A 15,511-nucleotide genomic window follows, 5' to 3' on the forward strand; every position below is an offset into this window, starting at 1 on the left:
ACTGCAGCAGTTTTTTTTTTTTTTTTTGCAAACTCTGAGGCCTTTCAAAATGTGGTTGATATCTTTATTTTCTTGGTTGGTCCTGGGGTTTGAACTCAGAGCTTGAGCACTGTCCCTGAGTTTTTGTGCTCAAGACTAGCAATCTACCACTTGAGCCACAGCTTCTCTTCTGGCTTTTTTTTCCTTCTTTTTTTTTTTTTTTTTTTTTTTTGGTGTTGGTTAATTGGAGATTACAGTCTCAGGGACTTTCCTGCCTAGGCTAGCTTTAAATTGTGATCCTTTGATTTCAGCCTCCTAAGTAGCTAGGACTTACAGGCACCTGGGCTAAGGTTGATATCTTTTTTTTTTTTTTTTTTTTTTTTTGCCATTCCTGGTCCTTGAATTCAGGGTCTGAGCACTGTCTCTGGCTTCTTTTTGCTCAAGGCTAGCACTCTGCCACTTGAGCCACAGCACCACTTCTGGCCATTTTCTATATATGTGGTGCTGAGGAATCGAATCCAGGGCTTTATGTATATGAGGCAAGCACTCTTGCCACTGGGCCATATTCCCAGCCCAGGTTGATATCTTTTGAAAGATGATAATTGGCTAGTAGACATTTATTCTTAGTCTTGGAGATGAAAAAGACTAACTGGAGATTGTGTTTGCAGTCAGTTTATATTATTTTGTATGCCACTTTATTTATGAAACTGGAAAATCTTAAGTCTTTAATGCAACATGACCACATTAAAAACCGAAACCCAACAATAACCAGTTCAACTACAAAATCATCCCTCTGGCTTCTGAGCAAGGGATGGCCCTAGGAGTATAGAGAACACACACACACACACACACACACACACACACACACACACACACACACGGTCAGATTATCTGGGTGTGAGTCACATCCAGATGGTCAGATACCCTTGCTACAGTGATGGTGGCATGACACGGCTTTGAGGGGGCATTGATGACAAAGGCCCAGTTGCCCACTAGAATGCCTTGTCTGCTTTCCCTTCCTTATGCCTCCAGGGGTTCCCTCTGCTCCTTACACAAGTCTGAATTTTCCTGCCTGGCATACTAGGCCTTCTGTGCTGTGTACTCAGGATGCAGTATGAGAACTGCCTTGGTTTCACTGTGTGGATTTGACCTACAGCTCCAGTGTTTTCTCCCCCTAAATTCCTGCAGACACCCCAGGCTGCAGATGCTCAGACTGGTGGGTGTCTGAGACACAACCACAGTCTCTTTCCTCCTGGGTTTTAGTCATACGGTCCCATTTTCTGGGAATAGGCACCCCTCAGCTTATGGAAATCCTTCTCGCTGTGCCTTCGAAAGGTTCTGCACAGACACATTGTCCCCAAAGTTGAACGCCTCCTCACTCAGTAAATTTGGAGTCAGTCATGCCTTCCTGTCAGCTTCCATAGAATTGTCCCTGTATCTGCAGCACAGTCCTGCACTCAGTGCTTCCTAGGTCTGTGGTCTTCATGGGTGATGAGGTCACCACAGAAGGTACACACGTCAGAACTCAGCACTTTGTGTGTGTGTGCCTTGAGGTTTGTCTCAGGTAACAGTAATCAAGGTTTCCTGAGTTAGACCCTTCATGTTGGGGTGTGGAGAACTGACTCTCAAGGGAGAGCTTTAGGGTACTGGTGGCTCACACCTGTAATCCAAGCTCCCCAGGAGGCTGAGATCTAAAAATTCCAAGCCAACCCAGGCAGGAAAGTCTGAAACTCTCATCTCCAGTTAACCACCAAAAAGCTGGAAGTGGAGGTGTAGCTGAAATGGGAGAGCACCAGCCTTGAGTGAAAAAACTAAAGGACAGTGCCCATCCTTCAGTTCAAGCCCCAATACAGCTTACAGAGGAAGGATAAAAAGGAGTAGTAAGGTCTGCTATGTACATAGCAAAAAGACCAAGAGGGAGAACTAATACTTCCTTAGCCTATGACAGTGTCCAGTACTTCATTTTTTCCTACTGCATTGAGCCTCCTGTGTGTCTGACCTGAGTACTAGTTGTTTAGATCTGCCCTGCAAGAAATTGAAGTTAGAGGTAGAATCAGACATACCTAAGTCCACCCTTGTCCCAGGTAGAGAGTTCCCCCATGTCTGTCTCTTGTTCACCATGACAGGTGTTCTGTGGTTCCCGGAGGTGGTTAGAGTGTAGGCACAGCCTAGGGTTGTGTGCAGGTAGAGGCCCACCCACTAGGAGAGGGTGAAGTTGTCATGAGAACCTTGAGTCTGGAGTATGGAGAACAGGATTCTAGTGACACATCTGTTTCTCCCCTCTGGTGACTGTGGGTGAGACTGTTAGCTCAAGGGTTTATTTCCTCACAGTGTTCCTGGTTTCAGTGATTGTTGAGTCCTTTTGTGTCCTGATACCAGTGACTTTGGGTCAAGGGTCACTATTGTCAGCCTGTAAACCCACCTGCTACTCCCTATTTCCTACCATGAGGGATGCATTGATCATTGGGTTAAATTGTAAGGGTTACAGTGGGATGATTTTTGGAGCAAAGACTTTTTTTGGGGGGGGGGGTGCAGGTACCAGTCATGGGGCTTGAACTCAGGGCTTGAGTGCTGTCTCTGAGCTTTTTTTGCGCAATGCTTGTTCTACAACTTGAATCATAGCTCCACTCCTGGATTTTTGGTGGTTAAATGGTGCAGCTTTTTCTGAGTAGTTTATTGGAGATAAGAGTCTCACAGAATTTCCTGCCCTTGCTGGCTTCTAACTCCAATCCTCACAGTCTCCTCCTCCTGAATAGCTAAGATTATAGGCACAAACCACTGGCCTACCCAGTGTTTTTTTTGTTTTGTTGTATTTTAAATGAATGACAGTATGATGGGGAGACAACAGGAAGATGACAGTGTGAACAAGGCATGGAAATCACAGGGCCACAGACTTTCCTGCCAGGGCTAGCTTTGAACCATGATCCTGAAATCTCAGCTGCCTGAGTTGCTAGGATTATAGGTGTGCACCACCTGGCAGGTACACTTTTTTTTTTAAGGATTTTTTGAGAATTTGAAACAGAGATCCATGATGGTGATGTCAGCTGAGCCAACACAACACAGTCGGGCAAATTGTTGAAACATGGGCTTTGTGTTTCAGTTGGAAGGAACAGGATACTATTTCCCTCCTGACACTTTCCAGAGAGTTTTGCCCATTGGGTCTTCAGTGGATCTTCTTTATTTTTCTCCTTTTCTTTCTTTCATTTATTTTTCTGTTTATGTGGTACTGAGGAATCAAACCAGGGCTTCATGCATGCTAGGCAAGCAATGTACCACTAAGCTACATTTCTAGGCCCGTGGATCTATTTTAGTAAGAGAGCAAACATTGGAGATACCATTTCAGTGTTTTTCAGATTTGTTTGAGGTCTTGTGTTTTGATGTCTGAAGGTTGGACAGCCTACAAATGAGGGTTGTACATATGGTTATGAGAGAAGTCCCTTGAGCAGTAAAAAGCCAAAGGTACTGTTTCTTTGTTGACCAGTAGCACTTGTGATTGGTCATCGTGTAGCTGGGGTTGAGACATAGAGGCAGAGATGGAAGAGTCATCACAAAAGGCTTGTGGCTCAGGAGAGGCGTGTGAAATGGACTTATCTGGGAAGGAGAAAGGAACTCATATATCCCCAAAGTTGGCATATTGTTGCCTGTCTCCAATTTATAGAGAATAGGTGCTCAGTCTTGGTTGCTGCTCTTCTTCCTTCTTTCTTTCTTCTTTCAATTCCCCCTCCCCGCTTCTGCTTCATTTTTGATGTCAGTCCTGGGCCTTGAGCTCAGGGCTTGGGTACTGCTCCTGAGCTTTTTTGCTCAAGGCTTACAAGAGTCTTGTGGCCTTTCTATCTAGTCTGGCTTTGAACCACAATCCTCAAATCTCAGTTTCCTAAGTAGCTAGGGTGATAAGCCAGTGGCACCCAGCATGGTTTGCTTTTTTGGGGGGTGGGGAACTACCTCCCCAAACAAACAAACAAAAACAAAAATGGGCTGAAGAATGGTGAAGGTCCTGGTGTGGCCCTGTGACTTCCATGCGACTTCCATGCCTTGTTCACACTGTCATCTTCCTGTTGTCTCCCCATCATACTGTCATTCATTTAAAATACAACAAAACAAAAAACACTGGGTAAGCCAGTGGTTTGTGCCTATAATCTTAGCTATTCAGGAGGAGGAGACTGTGAGGATTGGAGTTAGAAGCCAGCAAGGGCAGGAAATTCTGTGAGACTCTTATCTCCAATAAACTACTCAGAAAAAGCTGCAAGTGGCTCTGTGACTTAAGTGGTAGAGTGCCGGCCTTCAACCAAAGAAGCTCAGCAATACCACCCAGCACCCTGACTTCAAGCCTCAGGACCAGCAAAAACAAACAAACTAGAAAGCTGAACTTTTAATGCGAAATATCTTGTTAAAGGAGGCTTAGATTTTTTTTTAAACACATTTTATGAACAGTGGGATTGTAAGATGAGGTGGCTTATGCTTAATGCTTGTAATTCTAGCTATTCAGGAGGCTGAGATCTGAGATCGCAGTTCAAAGTCAGCCCCTGGCAGAAAAGTCCAAGAGATTCTTACCTCCAGTAACTAACAGGAAGTAGAGATGTGGTTCAAGTCGTAGAGCACTAGCCTTGAGTGAAGAAAGCTCAGGAATAGGGCCCAGGCCCTGAGTTCAAGCCCCAGGCTGAGTACAAAATAAATGAGCATCTTTTGGGGGGAACCAGATGTATCTGCAAGCCTCATTCAACTATAGGCCCCCAATTCTTGTTTCTTAGTTCAGGTTGGTAGTGAAGGAGGTTAAAGCTAGAAGTCAGGACCCTGCAGTTGGACAGTGGTTTGAATTAAATTATGGGTGTATGATTTCAAACCTCTTTCTGGGAGTATGTGCTGTAGGCACAGGTTGTCCCTGGGCTTGTGTGGTAGCTTTGAGCACAGCGTTGGCAGTGGCCAGGCCTTTTGCAGAAAGTGGCAGATTCGCTCTGTGTGTGTGTGTGTGTGTGTGTGTGTGTGTGTGTGTGTGTGTGTGTGTGTATGTATATGTGTGTGTGTGTGTGTGTGTGTGTGTGTGTGTGTGTGTGTGTACTGTGTTGTGGGGGAGGTAGACAGGGTCCTGCTTGCCAGTCTCCCTGAACATCCCACTCTGCCTGGAACATGTGGTTCATCTCCTTGTACAGCTAGGTTCACTGTGATCTACTGACAACCTCATTGTAGAAGTATGTTGTATTGTATATTGGTTCAGATATTTTTCTGAGCCAGGGAAAACAATGATTAAAATATTTTATAATTGTTATCAGTTATTTTTTATTTTTAGTGCTGGCACTGGTGCTTGAACTCAGGGCCTTATGTTCTTGCTTTTCTGCATGAGGTTGGTGCTCTACCACTTGTGCCACAGCTGCATTTTGGCTTTTTTTGTGTGTGCATGTGTCGGTTTTAGGGCTTAACCTCAGAGCCTGGGCACAGTCCCTGAGCTCTTTTGCTGAAGGCTAACACTCTACCACTTGGAGCCACAGTTTCACTTCCAGCTTTTGAGTGCTTTTATAGGAGATAAGAGTCTCACAGGGACTTTTCTGCCCAGGCTGGCTTCAAACTGCGGTCCTCAGATCTCAGCCTCCTGAGTAGCTAGGATTACGTGAGTCATTGGTACCTGGTTGTTTTCAAGGAAGAAAAAAAGTTAAACGAAAAACAAATGCACAATCTATAGTTTTATAAAGTTCAGATTATACAGAAAGAAGGGAAAAGGGGGAAAATTTCTCTTTCTTCTCCTGTAACAAGAAGGATGTCTTCTAGTTATATGATCCCAGATGAATCCTTGAATTTCTTCAAACCCAAGTTTTCCTGTATATTAAGGGTCTCATTAAAAAACCCAACCGATATTATAGTTATTTTTTTCTTTAATATAATTAAGTGACTTGATAAGATATTCCCCATATCCTAGGAACACTTAAGAAGTACTCTTTGGACCTTCTCTTCCTGCTTTTTTCAGTATCTGTAGGATTTCTTCAGTGATTTCCTGTGTGACTGCCACAGAAGTACTGAGGTTCGATATGGGGGCTTTGGGGAACTGAAGGCTGTTGCGGGCCAGCAGCATGTGTGTGGTGTGTGTAGGTTTTGAGCTGCGTCACAGAATAAACAGTAAAAAGAAATCTTGCTCTGCTCCTTTCCCTTCCATGTGGGAGCTTAAAAATGCTTTCTACTCCCTCCCACCAGATTCATGAAGGCCCTGCCTGGGCCTCCCAGTAAGACCAGGAGACATTTTTCTTTTAATTAGAAAAGGACATAGAATCTTGGTTATACATTCTTTGGAGCTAGTGATAGAAATGATAGTATGCAAAATTCTGGACATTCATATGTAAAGCAGATTAATTTGTAGGAATGTAGAATTTTTATTGGGACAGATGTTTTGCTTTTTATGAAGTTGGCTAGAAGTAAGGCAGGGTTGTGCTGGTGTTTCGCTTTTGCTGTGTGTTTGTGTTAGGAAGGATTAGCTTTAGCTGTGCCTCGCAAGATATCCAATATCAACAGTCATTTAGCAGACATTTAAGTGATTCAAAGTTTTATGTTTCTCTCACATACCAATAATCTGGAGGCAGTAGTTCAGGACCATTAAGAGGCCTGCTCCTTCCAATATTGTACTTGTGGCTTCTGTCATCTCTCAGCCTTAGCTGGTGTCCACAACTCCAGCTCTCTCATCTGAGCTATGTGTGGGCAGAAGGAGGAAGGCACAGGTCAGAAAGGAGGCTGCCCTGCTGTGCCAGCTCTTCCTCCAGCTTTGCCCTAAGGCCCACAGAACCTTCGGCTTGTGCCTCACTGGTCCTAACATAGTCATGTGTACACCCCTAGCTGCAAGGGAGCCTGGGAAATGTAGCCATTAGTCCTGGGTGAAATGTATAAAATTAAAAGCAAGGGTCTTTCTACTAAAGGAGGAAGAAGAGAGTGGAGATGGTGAATATTGGCAGCAAAGCTATGTTTGCAAAGTGCTAGAATAGGTTGTAGAAATCTGTAAAACAAAATTTTTGGGTGGTACCAAGGTTTGGACTCAGGGCTTCAAGATTATTAGGCAACTACTCTACCACTGAAACCATGTCTCTAGCCCTTTTGGATTTTGGCTTTTTTTTGGTTGTGGGGCTTGAACTCAGGGCCTGGGTGCTATCCCTAAGCTCTTTTGCTCAAGGGTAACTACCTGTATTACTTTGAGCCACAAAGCCACTTCTGGTTTTCTGGTGGTTCATTGAAGAATCTCACTGACTTTCCTGCCTGGGCTGGCTTTGAACCCTGATCCTCAGATCTCAGCCTCCTGAATAGGTAGGATTATAGGTGAGAGCCACCAGTGCCTGATGCCCTTTTGCTTTAGTTTATTTTTCCGATAGTCTTTAACTCTGCCTAGGACTATGTTCCTCCTAACACCAGCTCCTGAGTAGCTTAGATTCCAGATGTGTGCCACTATGTCCAGTTTGTTCTTGTTTATCTTTTGGCAGTACTGTGTTTGAACTCAGGGTCTTGCAGGGTATTGTGCTTGCTAGATGAATGTTCTACTGCTGAGCCACACCTTCAGCCCTGTTTTTTTTTTTCTGGTTATTACTACTACTACTACTACTACTACTAATTTTTGGTTGGTTGTGGGGATTGAACTCAGGGCCTGGGCACTGTCCCTGAGCCTCTTTGTACTCAAGGCTAGCGCTTTACCACTTCTGGTTTTTTAGTGATTAATTGCAGACAAGAGGCTTCGGACTGCCATCCTCAAATCCCAGAGGCATAAGCCACCCATGCCTGGCTTTTCTGGTTATTTCAAGGTGGAGTCTCCCTGCCTGCCTGGCAACATACATGGGCTGTGATCTACCTATTTTAGGGTTCCTCTAGTTGCTGGGATGACAGGCTCATGCTATAGTTCCTAGCTTCTGTTGAGATAGAGTCTTGTGGATTTTTCTGCTCAGGCTACCCTCTAGGGATGGGCCACCACACTGTACCCAAATTTGTAAATTGACATCCCAGAACCATTCTTCAGTTCCCCTGGGGGTGGGTTTGGGGACATTGTGTCTTTTGCCTACAAATAACTCAACGTTGTACATTTCAAGGGTTATTTGGCTTTTGTACAGTTCGCTTAACTCACGCTACATTAGCACGGTGTTAGAGGCAGTGTCCTTGTCATGCCAGTACAGTGATGTGGGTGTGAGCAGAGACCAGATTGATATCCAGTGTCCATCAGGGCTCAGTTAGTGACTGCTGCTGTACTGTGTCCAGCTGCTAGGATCAGCCCAGACAGCGGAGGTGACTCCGCCTCTCAGTGTCTGTTACAGCTTCCATCAATTTAGTTCCTTTTCTTTTTGCACTCCTGGGCATGGAACCCAGAGCTTGATGCTCTCTTGGCAAGTGCTGTACTTCTAAGCTACGTTCCTGGCCCTTGTCTTTGCACTCCTCTTCTCTGGACTTTGATGTATCATTGTCTGGGTACCTGAATGTCTGTAGATGTCCCTCAGCTGGGCAACAAACACTCTTCCCCCTTACATTTATTTATTTATTCATTCATTCAGGGTACTGGTACTAGGGCTTGGATTCAGAGCTTGAGCTCTTCTCGGGTTTTCTTGCTTATAGCTGGTGCTCTACCACATGAGCCCTGTCTCTAGCCCAGCATTTTACTGGCTAGTTGAAGATAGAATCTCCAGTTCTGCCTGAACTGGCTTCAAACTACAGTCCTCAGATATCAGGCCTTTCGAATAGCTAGGATTACTGGTGTAAGTCACTGGTACCTGACAATAAAAAGCACTTCTTAAAGCCTGAATCTTTTAAAGTTAGGCTTTGGGTATAATTTTGCTTTTTGACCCTCTCTTTGTCTGCTTTGGCCTCAAAGTAATTAACCCGTGAGATGATTTATTCATCACACACAATTTATTCCCCCAGTCACTGCTTATGTGACATAACCAAAGCAGACCAAGAACCCCCTCAAATAGAGCTTACCTTTGATGAGGGAAGTTGATAGATGGATGGATGGATGGATGGACAGACAACAACCAGGAGAGTTCAGAACCAGGAGAGACTTTGAAAAGTTACTAGAGTAAAGGGATATAGCATGGAATGGGTAGAGTGAGTACCATTTTACACGTGTGGTCAAGGAGATCCTCTGTGCAGGGGTGTAAGAGGCAGCAGGTGCAAAGACCCCGAGGCAAGTGACTTGTGTGTGGAAGATCAAGGAGCAGCCTTCTGGGGGACTGAATGAGTCTGAGGGTGATGTTGAATGATTAAACTTGAGATGCCGATTGGACACTTCCATGAAATCATCGAGCAGCCTGTAGGAATGAGGAGCCTGGCGTTTTAGGGAAGACATTGAGGCTGGAACTACAGATTTGAGAAGCATCGGCTGGCAACAGGAGGAACTCACTATGCAGGTTTAGGCAGGTGGCACTGCCAGGTAGTGTCTGGCCTTAGGGTTCTGCTCATTCACCTTGCTGGCCTCAGCTCTGAACCTGGCTGGAGTGACCGTAGGCGAGTCACTGAGCTCTTCCACTTGGGGCAATGGGATGGAATAACTACCTAGGTGAGGAAATCCCTTGGAATGCGGGGACAAGGAGCAGTGTTGAGAAGTTATTGGGCAAGTGCTGTCTGTGCTCAAAATCAGGCCCTGATAGGGGCAGCGGGCAGTACCGCTGTTGGCTGCCCCTCAAAGATCCTGCAGCTTTTGAAGAAGGAATAGAGGGAATGGTTGCATCTGCAGCGAGGAAGAGACAAGACATCTAGAACTACACACCTGCAGGTCTTCGGGTGATGACAGGCATATGACAGTGTCTAAGCTGTGAGAGCACGGAGTGTTTAGTGGATGTTTTGTCTGCTTGCTGGAAGGCTTCCCTTCAACGCATAGCTGGGTGTGTGAGGAGCGGGGATGTGTGAAGACTTCTAGTCTGAACCCCACAGGGCTAATGCTGCTAACAGTTGCACAAAAGAAAGTTACCTGCACATGTGGCCCAAATTTCCCTTTTCTGTTCTCCAGCTTGCCCTGTTTTGCTGTGCACGTCAGCTCTGGCCTCCTCAGCAGCCATCCTCTTAGGATGGCCTGGGAAGAGGACAGGCTCAGTCCAGAAGAAATTGGCTGCCCAGGCATAGACTTGAGCTAGAAAAAGAACAAATGCTAATTAATTCAGCATTTCCCATTAACTGAGGCCCCACCTCCCTCCTTCTCTCTCCCTGGCCCCCAACCTTCTGTCTTAAGGGAGGACTTAAGGTTTTCTTGAGAATTTAGGCCTTGAGCTCATGTTACAGAATTCTATATTTCCTTGGATTTCCATAAGAGATTAATAAACAATGGCTATGAAAGTGTAGGTATCAGTAACTGTTGATCTGATTGCATTGAGGGATTGTTCCGTTCCCTAGACCCCTTCCTGATCCATCTAATTTTAATGTATATAGCAAATCACCGCAATAGTTCCTAGCTCACATGCTTGTGCATGTGTGAGCACGTACACACACCACGCACGTGCTCACATACATACACCCCCTCCTGTACAAATGCTTTGTGTATTTTTTAGAAGACATATTTTCATTACCTCTAAGTAGTTTTACAATGCATCTTGAGTAATGCCACACCTTGCATTGTTCTCCTCCATCTTTTCCAACCCTAACCCATAACCTCAGGTGCTTTGTATGTTTGAAGCCATTTAATTCTCATCATAGCCATAGGAGGTAGAAACTATTGTTTTGCCTGTTTGGCAGATTGAGGAAACAGGTACAAAATGGTTAAATAAGCTTACCCACTTAGTAAGTGTCAGAGCTAGGGTGTGGACTGGGTGAGCCCGGCTTTGGGGTCTCTTCTCCTCAGCAGTCAGCTCCAAGGCCTATCTGTGTCCCCACAGCTCTTTATGTAGGAACAAGGACAACAGCCACCCAAATAACCTGCTGTGTATGGTGGCAGTGTTGCATTTCAAATGCACAAGGAGGAATTCCCTGTTAGATATTTGGAGCCCATTTTCACAGAGCCGCTCAAGAGTAGAGATGGAATTCAAACTTGCATCTGGCTGGCTTCTGACTCCTGCTGTTTCTTCCACACAGTGGCCATCTTGCACAGTTCTCCTGGTGGCTCCTGGTACCTACTACCTCTTTTTTAGGTCAACTTGTGGCCCCCAGTGCCTAGTTGAGCCACAATGGGATAGCTGAGTCCACACTTCTCAGCCTGTTGTGAACCACCCAGGGAGACCGGCAAAGCCAGAGCTTGGCTGCAAAAGCTCTTAATCTACCTAAGCCCTTCTACATCCCTTGCTGGGTTTTAAGCCTGAAGTTTCCCTAAAGCATCACAGATGTCTTCTCCCTGCAAAGAGAGATCAGGCAGAGGTTACCCATGTTAATGTGCCAGTTTCTGGTTAGCACCAGGGCCTAGGGAGCCCTGGGCATAGGTGGGGACCCTTTGTGCTCTCCTGTAAAGGAAATTATGGCTTTCTGTTTTTATTCATTCTCTTTCTTCCTTCTTCTTCTTATTTTTTTTTTTTAAAGTTTATGGGAAAAGGGAGACTTGCATCTCAATCGAGCCTTTGTGGCATCCATTACAGAGAGTCTCAGAAAATGTTCTATGTAAATGACTATGTGCCCTGATTAGAGCTTCAATAGGCACCATTGTGTCATATCGCTATTATTGGCGATTGCAGGATACTAAATGATATTCTCATCAGGCTGAAGAACTTTCAGTGTTAGCAGTGAAACTTGGGGTTAATTATACTGCTCTGAATTAGAGCATAGAATTAAGCTGTGGGGAGAGCAAGGCCACTGTGCCCTACCTCCCTCCTCCCATCTCTTCAGGGTGGTTGCTGGGGGTGTAAATCAGAATATTTTTTAACCCGTCTTCTAAATTTGTACTGCTGGCATTTTGCTCTCCACGAGTTACTACTCCTTTTGGTGCTGAGGGAACACAGGGCCAATTTATGGGGACAATTGGAGAGGGGGGGAGATACAGTCTGCTTAATAGTGCATTCTTCTCTGTCAATAGTGGAGTAAAAAATAGCACGAGATTGAAGTCTTAGGGGAGGGCCGGCCTCTCCAGAGAGCCCTCTTTAATTTAGCTCTTGTCTCTTCTGCCTTTGAATTATCGGCTCCTCTGATCCGGACTCACCTCTTTGAAGAAGTGACACACTGACCTACATCTCGGCTGGAAAGATAGTAGAGGCTATCTTGTCTTGGTGTTTCCCCGTACAACGTGCAAGGAAGCCTGTCCCGAAAGTCAAGACGCAACTTCTGGGGTTTCATGCCCTTGCCTTCTTTGTTTCTTTGAATTGCAGAGTTTTGCACTTTTTGAGTCATTCCTGATCATAAATGTATTGTATTCCTACCTTTTCTTTTAGGCATGTAAATTTTATGTTACTCTATTAGGCCAAAAACTATATACGTGTATGTATGTGTATGTGTGCACGCATGCCTGTGTGTTTTCCCTTTAATATTATTTAAGTTCTGAATATTATTGTTATTAAAGAAAACCTTTCAGTTATTACTTTTTTTAGTGTTAGACTTAGCATGTCTTTATATTTAGCTAATTCACCATTTAGGTGAAATACTTTCCCTCTTTTTTTTTTTTTTCCTTTTTAAAATTAACTCAGGACTTCCTGCTTGTCTGGCTTGCGCTTACTCAGAGTCTCCTCTATTTGAACCAGGCATCCAGCCTCTCTTTTTGTTGGTTATCTTGGGGATAGAGTCAAACTGTGATCCTTTTAGATCTCAGCCTCCTGAATAGCTAGGGTTATAGGCATGAATCACTGGTGTCTGGCTCTTATTCTTATACTACAGTAAGTCTCATTGTTTTAGCCATTAGCCTAGGAAAGATTCCTAGCAATGAGTTTGCTAAAGAGAAAGTTGGGATTCTAACTCTTCATATCCAGTTGTTTTGATTGATACTCTCCTGTCTTACATATAGGAATTCCAAAAACACTTTAGGGAAACCGGGTTATATACATGAACTAATTCATGTACAGAAAGTCTAGAGTGAGTTGTTCTAAGATAATATTATCAAATATAAAAATTATTTTACAATTATAGCATAAATATGTTCATTACTAAATAGAACAACAATAATCTTTCCCCTCCTCCTCTTCCTCATTTTTTAAGGTATCAGGATTTGAACTCAGGGTTTGCATCTACTAGGCAAGTGCTCCACCCCTTGGCACTACATCTGTTCTTTTCATTTGACAGTGGCTCACCATTGTCAGCGGCAGCGCTGTGTAAATAAGCCAGCTGAGCCCCACACCTAACACGGACATGGGTTATTCTATATAGCACTCGCAGGCATCACATGTTGATGGTTATCATGTTGTTACAGCAAAGGATGTTTAAAAGCAAAATAATGGTTTGAAGACTGTGTCAGACCCAACACCTACAGTTTCTTTATTTGTCGGTTGTGGGGCTTGAACTGGGGGCTTGGGCTCTGTCCCTGAGCTCTTTTGCTCAAGGCTAGGGCTCTCCTACTTGGAACCACAGTTTTTTTTTGGTCAGTGTCTGTATTTTCTGTGATGAGCCTAGAGCAAAGGTGTGGAATCAGGAGTTTCCCAAAGCAGGGGTTGGCTCAGACGAACTGCAGTCTGGAAGCCCATGGGGTTCTACAGAAGCCAGTCCCTCTCTCTGAGCACTGGTACATGTCACCGCCATAAGCAGCGAGCACATGGGAAGTTGCAGGGCGAAGAGCGACAGTCTATACTCATGGGCTATTCAGTCCTCTGTGGCATGCCTTGTCCCTGCTGTTGCTTTCTCACTTTCTGCTCTGGCCTCTGTGAGCCTGTCCCCTCCACTGGGCCTCCCCTCCCCTCCCCTCCCCTCCCCTTACCTCTGTGTAGCTTACTTTGACCCATTTCTCATCGCTCAGTACAGATCATCTTTCTTTGCTTTATTCCTCATACATCTTCTGTACGGTTTGGCCTCTTGGCCTCCTTTGCCCTCCCAGCTGCTCTCTGTAGCTGCTCTGTGGAGCTCTTTTCTGTCTGGTATGGCATGTCTTTATTGACTGGATTCATCTCCTTGAAGACAGAGCTGGCCTTCTATGTTCCTGCAGTGGAGGCTGTCCACTGCCTTGCACGTAGCGAGTACTCGGTGAACACTGTGAGGCAGATGTTCCTGAGGCTGGTGGAGGCAGCCAGTGGAGGAGGTCCCACCGTGGTGTTGACAGGGAGGTGGTAGCTTTCATGTCATTAGATCACTGCAAGAGACACAGCATCTGCCTTTTCCTCTTTGAGGACATCTTTGCTTCTGATTTCTTTGCATCGATTGGGGGATGGTTTCATGTGTAAAACCGATAATAGCCTTCACTTTCGTAATAGAACTTAGTATGTGTTTATGGCTTTATGCATGCTCTTTATTATAATGTCTTTAATCCTTATATCTCCCTGGTAAGCTAAGTTTTATTTTGCCAATGGCAAACCAGAGAGATTAGAAAGCTAGCTTAAAGTATGGTAAATGGGAGTGCTGAGAATTAAGCCTGGGTCTGTCTAACTCCAAACTCATTATGCCACAGCACTTCTGTCCAACATAACCCTGCCCACATGCATGCATGCCCATGTGTGCTGTGCGTGTGTGTGCGCCCATGTGTGCTGTGCGCACGAGTGTGGCCTATATTGACTTGTTTACTTGGCCCTGAATCTTTCCTTCTGCCTTCCTTTCTCCTTTCCTCTCCTGAGCAACAACCATTTTCGTTTCTATGCATGGTATTCATGGATTTAAATGTTTTTAATACACCTGTTTTATAGGTTTTCTTAATTTTGATTTTGAAACAATGAGAAACTTATTTATAAAGAATTCAAACTGCCAATTGTGCCAGTAACAGTTAAGTTTTCCCTCTAGTCTCTGACTTTTTCTTTTCCTTTCTTTTTTTTTGTACTGGAGATTACACTCTTGCTAACCTTCTGCCCTTTGAGCCACACTCCTGGTTCTTTTGCTTTTAGTTTGTCTTTCAGGTAGAGTCTTGTGTGTTGGCCTGGGCCAGCCATGGATGGTGATTATCTTACCCTTTGCCTCCCAAGTAGCTGTGACCATAAGCCCATGCTACCACATACAATTTGTTTTTTGAGAAAGGGTCTCATGAACTTTGCCTGGGCTAGCCTTGAATTTCAATTCAGTCTCTTCTTCTGGAGTAGTTGGGATTACAGCCACAAGCCACCATGTCTAGCCCTCTCACGTGTGTGTGTGTGTGTGTGTGTGTGTGTGTGTGTGTGTGTGTGTATGTATGTGTGTGTATAGACAAACTACTACTACAGGTAGATGTTACTTCTTAGCAGAGTTGTCACCATTTCTAGGCTTTTTCTAACCCACAAAGCATGAGGAACTCCATCATGATGCTGTGCATGTGTGTGTGCGCACATGCACTGGAGCCTGGTAAATTGCAAACAACCCTTTGTGGGGAGGAAAAGAACCCCCCCCCCCAGAATCAAAATTTGGATCCTCTCCTATGCATAGAGCTTTGCCGTGATGCCGTATGCTTTGTTTGCAGCCTCCACAAATTTATTTCTCATTTCACTACCATCACAATGCCAGGGATGTTTCCAAAATGCTGCACATCCCACCCTTGAACAGCCTGCTTGGCCTCTGCGGCCCTCAGGGTAAAGACCAT

The sequence above is a fragment of the Perognathus longimembris genome, chromosome 13 (genome assembly GCF_023159225.1).
Source record: "Perognathus longimembris pacificus isolate PPM17 chromosome 13, ASM2315922v1, whole genome shotgun sequence".
In the NCBI taxonomy this organism is placed as follows: Eukaryota; Metazoa; Chordata; class Mammalia; order Rodentia; family Heteromyidae; genus Perognathus; species Perognathus longimembris.